The sequence below is a fragment of the Marmota marmota genome, unplaced genomic scaffold (assembly GCF_001458135.2).
Source record: "Marmota marmota marmota unplaced genomic scaffold, marMar, whole genome shotgun sequence".
NCBI lineage: Eukaryota > Metazoa > Chordata > Mammalia > Rodentia > Sciuridae > Marmota > Marmota marmota.
This window is the reverse complement of record NW_025999853.1, coordinates 10,764,764-10,774,046: the sequence shown is the minus strand read 5'-3', so window position 1 is coordinate 10,774,046 and position 9,283 is coordinate 10,764,764. Positions and strand designations below refer to the sequence as shown.

The window sequence follows — 9,283 nt, the reverse complement described above, 5'->3', positions numbered from 1 at the left end:
TTTTTTTTTTTTTTTTGGTCACTGTGACCAAAATATCTGACATAAACAATTTAAAGGAAGAAAAGTTCATTTTGGTTCATGATTTTAGGGGTTTCGATCCATGGACAGATGGCTCCATTTTTCTGGCCTGAGGTGAGTCAGAACATTATGATGGAGGTTATATGGTAGAAGGCTGCTTAGTTCATGGCAACCGAAAGTGGAGAAAGGGGAAGGGGAGGAGTCAGTGACAAGACAGACCCTTCTAGAGACCTACTTTGTCCAACTAAGTCTCACTTCTGACATCCTCTACCACCTCCCAGTGGTCCATTAAGCTCTCAAGGGATTACTATGATGAGGTCAGAATCCTCATGATCCGACCATTTCCTATAAAAGCCCCACCTCTGAAAGTTGTTACATTGGGTACCAAGCCTTCAAACATGAATATTTGGGGGAAACTTCATATTTAAACATAACAGACAACAAAAGGGCATTTTGAATACCTTAGTTAAACCAATTCACATTGCTCCTCCAAAATAATCTATGTCAGGGGTTTGCAAAGCACTGCCCATGGGCAGATCTGGCCAGCTAAGTGTTTTTGTATAGTCTATGATCTAAGAATATGTTTAAACATTTGTAGCTGGTTAGAAAAAAAATTTTAAATAATATTTTGAGACATGAAAATTACCTAAAAGTTAAATTTTAGTCTTCAAGTATAAGATTTTATCAGGACACAGCCACACTTACTTATTTATATATTATCTATGGCAGAAATGAATAATTGTGAAAGAGACTTTAGTGCCCACAAAGTCTAAAATACTTGCTATCTTGCCCCTTTCCATAAAATGTTTGCCAACCTCTGATCTATGTAATAATCCTTGAAAGTCATGATATAAACAATCAGAGCAAGAAGAATACTTTTGACATGCTGCCTGAAAGTTTGTTACTTATATCACACTGATATTGGTTACAGAAAGCTTTACCTATGTAAAAGATGGCCCTTTAGTTGTTTTTATCTCTAAAGTATGAATTATAAGTTTAAATGATGCAGAATCTATGCTGCCACATTTTTCTTCTATAGATAATGGTTTTGTCAGTCAAACACCCAATGTGTGGTTTCCTGTTCTGGAAATAAGTCTTTGTTGGAATTCCCAGACCCTCAACAATTCTCACATGCTGCCACCTAGAGTGAGACTTAGATATTGCCGAAGTTCCAGACTAAAAAAGCAATCTCTAAAGCCGTGAGTTGCAGACTTCTCTATAATGTTAAGGAATCACTGTTAAACTTGTTAAAAATGAAGATTTCTGGGCCCTGTCTGAGGGGATGCTGTGTCTGTGGCTAAGAACAGGTTTAAACATTTGTAGAATGAGTTTCAGCAATCTGTATTCTCAGGCTTCTGCGTACTGGGATTTTGATTCCTCAGGTTCCCATGCCTTGAGGGACCCCCTCTAGTGGTTAAATGGTGAAATCAGAATTACAGAGACTGATATTCAAAAAGGTGGAGGAATATTTTCATACATCAGCTCTGTACTGGACAAAGCTGACTATCTTTCTGATGGTCCTGATTGAGGGTCATTTTGATAGCAGAAAATCCATGATCTGGTGTTTGAAAAATTTCCTATATAGCAAGTTTGAAATCTCCCAGGTTTAATCTTATCACAAAGAAGAATAACTCTGCTTGCTTTAGTTTAATAACATCTGAAGTTAGGAAATAGAGTGTCTTCTTTGGCCAGGGTTGCTGAAAGGTTATGGCATTTTTCAGCAAAAAGATGTGAAATGGCAGCTGCCAGATGAGCATTTTATCACATTTCCCTGTGAGTTGGCTTTTTTCTTTCCATAGAGCACCATCCCCAGAAGCAATCTGATTTTTGGAGGAGGTTTCTATTTTTAACTTGTAGGTTTTCAAAAACAAAATCAAAGCCCGTAATTCTCTTCATTTCTGGAAACTTTCCTTTAGCAATAAAATATTGATTTTTTTGAACAATCAACTGCTTATTATCATCATCATTATTATTATCATCATCACTACTGTTTATTTGTGTCTTGATAAAATACAATTGAATATCTAAAGATGTACTAGAAAATTACATGATGTGATAACATTTTACCACAGAAATTATAGATGTTGGTGTAATTTCTGTAAGTTTCAAAAATATGTGTAGGTTAATTATTACATTTATTTGATTTCCTATAGCAGTTTATTGATTTTAATATGTATTTTGTATGAAAGTTTTGTTTCTTCTTATTTCTTTGTTTTTTAAAAGTAAAGTTAATATTTATTTGTATTTTTTTTCCTTAAGTCTACATAGTGGCCTAGGGTGCTTATTGGTACATATATGATAGATGAGAACTCTAAATTCCTGAGTTGTGCCCAACTGGTGACGCCATGAATTTGCCTGAGGTGTAGAGTTCCTTAGAAGGGGTATACATGTAGTAGCATGAATTCGATGTCTTTCAACAAATTGTGACAAGATACTTTTGGAACTGATGCCAAAGGAAACAGGAGGTTTTTAAATTTCAGAGATAAAGTGTTACAAACAGTGATCTTGCAACTTGAGCTGATGTGACTGTGAAATGTAGAGTAATCTGACCTTGCTGGGAGCCCCGGGTGCTCATGTGCTCCCTTTTAGAGATGCTCAGAGACACTCTTTCACCTGCCTCTGCTTGATACAGTATGTCCAGCTGTTATAAAGTCTTTCTGATTGAGTGTTTTCCCAGACAAATCTGTAGGTAGAATAATACAATGCCAATTGTCCTCTACAAAAAACAGGACAATATAAATCAGAAACAGTTTCTAAGCCATTCTATTTAAACTGAGTTTCTCTTAGATAAGATAGAGCTTGGTTGGTTTTGTTTGCCTTAATCTTTTCTGACAACCCCTGTCTTTTAATTGGTGTATTTGGATCATTCACATCTAATATGATTATTGATGTAACTGGATAAGTATCTGTTGTATTTGTAATCATTGATTATTCATTTATTTGTGTTTCTTTTCTCCCTTCTTTTTTTTTCCCTCATGTAATATTTTAAGGATGGAATGCAATCGATCTCCTTCTCTCCCTGCCCTTAAAATTTTTCTTCTTGTCAAAATGGCTCTAAAGGAATATTTCAATTGAAATCATCTGCTATAGAATAAATTTCCTGGTTGGGTTTATGTAGAACGTGGGTGTGAGGGTTAATGTACTAAAGTTAGGAAATTGTCACAGTTAAAAACCACACAAATGTTCTGGCATTTATATGCTTTTTGGAGGGTGATCTGTGGTTTGCTGGCTGGGTAGAAGATGCCACAGTGGAAGGACAGGTGAGTGTGCACAGAGGTTGATGAAGTGAGGAACTGGTATTCTAAGCAGTAGCACTGTGTGTAAAAGCCGATTCCAAGGCACTGGGAGTAAATGTTTCCTTCATCTTCGTTATGGTTTGAATCTCAAATGCCCCCCAAAAGCTCGTATCTTAAAGGCTTGATCCTCAGATGATGGTGCTATTGGAAGGTGGTGGAAGCTTTGGGAGGTGGGGTCAGGTCTCAGGAAGTAGATCACTGTAGGAATACCCTGCTTCCTGTCTGCCATGAGGTGAGCAGCTTTGCTTTGCCATGTGCTCCCCACCATGATGTTCTGCCTCATCACTGACCCAAAAGCAATGGAGCCAACTGATCATGAAACCTCTGAAACCACAGGCCCAAATAAACCTTTTTTCTTATTAAGTTATCTGACTCAGGTATTTTGTCAGAGTGATGCAACACCAGCAAAACATTTAAGGTCAAACCCTGAATGTACTATCTGTGGATATATTGCCGCACATGGTGGTTAGGTTCTCTGGGGCTGTTACTTTGTTATTTCATTTTGACATTCAGTAGTTAATTTATGCTTGTGATCAGGCCCAAAATCTTAACCATGTGTATCCTACTTAGAGAAAAATTGACATAAATTGGCGACTGCCTGTACTTGAGAACTAAGAGGATCATTGCAAACATTCATTTGACAAGAGAACTGCCTAAGAAAAATAAATCACAGAGCTTTCTTCAAGTTTCCTGTTTTCCTAAATTTGACTATATTGTTCTTTTCTGAATTCAAAGCCATTCCCCATCATTTAATTTCTGATCTAGCACAGTCCTGGTCATTCCTTCTCCACATGTGGTCATTTAGTTTTTGAAGATTAAAAACATCAGTGAATCAAGGAATGATTAATGGCACAGGAGGACAAGTCAAATTAAATAATGTAGCTATGAAGTTGAAGATTTCTGATTTAAGAAACTAAAGAATTTGAATTAAAGCTGTGTTAAATTAGATGTAGAAAGAACAATATGTTTTTATAAACAAACAGCATTAAGATGCTCCAGGAAAGTCATCCATTCACCCAGGCATCCAAACTCTTATTACTCAAAGTGTGATCTATGAGAGATAAGAAGATCTAAGAATGGAATTGAGCAAAATAGTCCAAAAGGAGTGCACGCGAGGACCATTTTGGAAATAGCTTCAGTGCATGTGGTGATTAATGGGATGTGGCATGAATAAATAGTTATCCCAAATATTTCTCAATTCAACTAAAATGGAAGCTCCATAGTTTGGACTAGTGATTCTCAAACTTTTGATGTGAATATAAATTACCTGGGAATCTTGTTAAACTGCAGGTCCTAGTTGAGTGGGTCTGGGTAGTTGGTGGTAAGAGTCTGCATTTCTAACAAGTCCTTAAGTGACACCCACAATTCTGGTCATGGAGCTTGGAATTTAGCACAAGGCAAAGATAGAAAATATTATACCAAAGAATGTGTGGTCAACAAGAGGCAGGTGCTATGAAGGAGAAGAAAAATCCTCTTAGAGATACTGGGTAACATTATCCAAACATGCCTCAGTGTACTCAAAACAGCACTCCATAAAGGACATTTCCTTCACCAACAGTTGTAAGTGGGAGGTCTGCTTATACCCTGTTATGGGAAATTTCTGACTTGTGAGATATGTGCTCTCACTTTCCCATAGACATTGTTCAGACACTAAAAAATGTAATGAAAGCCCCACAACATGGAGCTGTCTAGAGGGGGAACTTAGCTGTCTTAATTCTAGTTTCCTGGAAATAGATTCCAAGCCAGAGATGCATGCGCAGGAAATTTACTGGGGAGTGCGCTTGGGATGAGAATGTGTGTGTGGGTGTGTGTATTCAAGTGGGAGGGTGGAGGAAGCATGACTGGGCACAGGGAAGATTTGAGCTGTGATGCACAAGTGAGGCGCCAGCCAGTCACACAGGGAGGTCTGGGGCTGGGACGGATCTCAAAGTCGTCCCACAACAAATCCAGCCTCTCATTGCCTGGATGCAAGCTGCTGCTGCAAGGAAAGGTATGATCTTTGGAAATTCTCTTTGAGAGCAATTCCCTAGGAGAGGGTCAGTTGTGTGTTACCAGCACCATGCTCATAGTAGCTAGTGGAAGGCAATCCACTCCATCAGCTGACTAAATTGAAGCGATTTAGAGGATAAAAATGGGGAAGCAAGTTGGAAAGTATAGTAGAATTTTCAATTAAGCCATAATAAGACATTTACCAAATTTCTTCAGGCTTGTGAGAGAAGGGGGAGATGGCAGCCAGCTCGTGTTGGAGTGCCAAGTTGAAGCAGGCTAGCATTGTTGAGATCTGGCTCATCAGAGCTCATTTACTGAGGCTGTGAATGCCAGGTTGTAAATTCTTTTGCAAGACAGGATTGAGAAGAGTGTCGGAGCTCTGAGGTTTGTAGAGAAAGAGGCCTTACATCTGGGCACCTTTTCCCAACCCCCAGGAGCTGCTGAGCACCTGGGTTCTTGTTGCAAAGTGGCACCTGAAGGGCTAGGAAACACCCTGTGCCCCTAGTTATGAGGTTGTGTTGCTTTGGAAATTGTAGTTTTTGTCGTTTTTTAGGCAAATAAGAATACAACTGAATTTTGGTTGTAGTTGTACAGTGGAAGAGTTAACTCTATAGTTCTTGCCCCAGGTAATGTGACTCATATTTATTTATTCAACAGCTATTTCCTGGGTGCCTACCACATTAGGGGCTGGGTATTCCTGAGTGACCCAAACAGATATGGTGCCTTTCTTTATGGAATGACAGTGGAGCAGGCTAATACAGGAGACACAGACTAAATAACTACATAAACAAGAAACCTCGATTAGCTCCATGAAGGGCAAGAAACACCGTAAGGGAGAATCTAGAAGGGGTTTAACTTGTATTTTGGAAGTGGGAAAAGTCTGAGGATGTGACAGTAGATTTAGAGAGATCTGTGAAGATTTAGTGAGAATGTGGATAGGAGACCAAAGAGCTGGTTGCTCCTCCCAGATCCTCTATCATGTTACCTTTACCAAAAGGACCTAATCTCCTTGAACATCAATTTCTTTGTTTGTAAATGGGTACTTTTATGAAGGACCATTTAAGTGAGATAAAATAAGCAAATTTATTTTTAAAATACTAAAATGCAAGGCAAAAGCTGTTATTTCTATTAATTAACCCAACCCACTCCTGTTATTTCTATTAATTAACCCAACCCACTCCTCCTCATATATCCTGGGCTGGGCTTGGAAACTAAATGTTCTTGGTATTTAAATGCTATCTAACTGCTTCTTTCAATTTGTGACTTGTGGTTTTTTGAATTAATGTTTACCACATCAAATTCCTCTGAAAACATACTGGGTTTGCAGGAGCAGTTTGTTTTTTCATGTGTGTGAATTCCATTGTACAAGGAAATTATTTCTCTTTGAAGACTAATTATGAATGTTCATTTAAAAAAATCTATAAAGCCCATGGCAATGAGACCATCTTCCAACGTTGGCCAAGCAGTAATACCTCAAAGAATTTCTGTGTTCCCTGCACTTCTCATGGTTCTGAGAACTTTTGCAACAAAGAGCTGTGGTAAAGGATCCTGTACCTGTTAATCATGATCACAATAAAATGGCATACCTAACAATCCCCAAACCAAGGTGGCCTATGGCACTAAGCCTTTACTCGTGCATCCAGGATCAGCTGGGAGTTGCCTAGGTAACTGCTGATCTTGGTGGGGCTCAGGAGTTCTGCTGGCTAGTAGCTGACCTAGGCTGACCTCTGCTGGAGCAGCAGGGATGACTTGGCTGTGCTGTATAAGTCTTTCATGTCAAGCAGGCTAGCCTTGGCATGCTCTCATGACAGTGGTAGAGGTACAAGAGAAAGGGTCATCTCAATCATGCAAGCACTCTTCAGGCCTCTGCTAGCAACCCATTTGCTAATATTCCATTAGCCATAGCCATGTCACTGAGCCCAGAATTAATGATGGAGTGGAAATTTCTCTCTCTTTCACTAGAGCAGCAATGCAAAGCTATATGACAATCGGACATGTAATTAGGGAATTGTGAATAACTGGGAATGATGACCCAATCTATTGCAGCCTCTCTCTCTCCCTCTCCACTTCCCCTCCTCATACATATATCGTCTTCTTGACCACAAAGAGGTTGTTTGCTTGGGTAGGTCTCAGATTTGAGTCCTTAAGCTGGACCAGGATTATTTATCTAAAAGATTATTTATCTAAAAGATTATTTATCTAAAAGATTTGAGTCCTTAAGCTGGACCAGGATTATTTATCTAAAAGAGACTCAATGATAGCCTCCTCCTACCTGGTTAGATGATCTTTGTTTTTCCTATTTGTGCCCAAACTTTCTTATAAAGACCCCTTTCTCTAGTGTAGATCATCTTAGGAAAAAAGAGGCTTATCGACTGCCTGTTCTGCCAACATGTAAGATGTGCTGGACCTGCCTGGGTCCTAGGTGTAGGCATAAACCACACTGTATAGTCAGCTTTACATCGCTGTGAACGAAGTGCCTGATAAGAGCAACTTAGAGGAGGACAAGTTTAATTTGGGCTCACAGTTTCGTGGCTCAGTACATGGTCAACCATGTGCATTACTCTGAATCTGCCATGAGGCAGAGCATCATGTGGATGGATGTGGACGAGGAGAGCTTTACAGCTCATTGCAGCCAGGAAGTAGAGAGAGTGAGCAAGGAGCCAGGAACAAGGTATAATCCCCAAGGGCATGCCCCCAGTGACCTCCTTCATCCATTCAGATTATTAATCCATCAAATGGATTAGTCTACTGATAAGGTTAAAGCGCTCGTAATTTAATGATTTTGCCTCTGAACATTCCTGCATTGCCTAACACATGAGCTTTTTGAAGGATATTAAAGATGGAAACCATAACACACACATATTTTTTACTTGTTTTTTTTCTAGTTCTTTTAAGAAGGAGATTTATACCATTATATCATACTATTTTGAGGTGATTCATGAAATTAGATATATAAATGGTATTTTAATGAGTACAGCTAACAATAGTATTTGTCAAGAAATTGTCCTTTGTTCTAACTTTCCCCCTAGGATTTACCCCTGAATTTCTACCTGTCTATTGGACATTGCTACCCTAATGTCCCAATGCACTTGTCTAAACCAGTTCTGGGTTCTGTGTTTCAATAAACTGAGTCACCATCTACCCTGTTTCTCAAACAGTAGCAAAGAGTTATCTTTAACGCTCCTCATTCACAATCAGTATCTTATCAGTTCTTTTTCTCTGGTGAATAATGGTTGCCACTATTATTCAGCCAGACACTGAAATTATTCTTTGTTCATTTATTGGGCCAAATTCTTTCCTAAGAACTAGAGAAGTGAAAATGACTAAGACATGACTCTTTCTCTTTGAAGGTTAGCGTCTAGTCAAAGGGGTGAACTGTGAACATGTAACTCACGATATAATGTGGGACTATGAACAAAGTGTTCTTTTCCACACCTTCCCACATCTAATTGCTCATCAATTCTTGCTCATTCTGTCTCAGACATGCCCCTCAAATCTACCTACCTTCTCTTTATTCCTGTGGTCATTGCCCATGCCAACAATCAAGGCTTTCTTTTTTCTTCTTTTTTTTAAATCTGGGGTGGGTAGATAGCCTCCTGGCTGGCTTCCCTATCTTCTCTGTTCCCAATCTATTCTCCCCTCCTCACCATTTTCTGTCATTATTTAAAACACTGATCCAAATCTGTTGTTCCTTGGCTTAAAAATCATCCTTGGGCTTGAAGGTTCCTCAATAAGTTTTAAACACATAATTACCAAATGACTCAGCAATTCCACTCCTATGCATATAACCAAAATAATTGAAAATAGGCTCCCAAACAAGAACTTTATTTCCTTATGAAATAAAATGCAATCACAATTTTTAAATATTCACAGCAGAACTATTCAAAATAGACAAAAGGTGAAAACAAGTATATCACTTGACAAAATATTGGGTATACATATAATGGAATAGTGTTCAGCCAAAAAAAAAAAAAAAAGAA

General features: G+C 38.7%; 1 protein-coding gene across 3 annotated transcripts in view; it reads left to right on the top strand.

Moving 5' to 3' along the window:
- The window catches only part of Ano4 (anoctamin 4), a 372,166-nt gene that overhangs the window by 12,087 nt on the left and 350,796 nt on the right, over nucleotides 1-9,283 (top strand). The window lies entirely within an intron of this gene.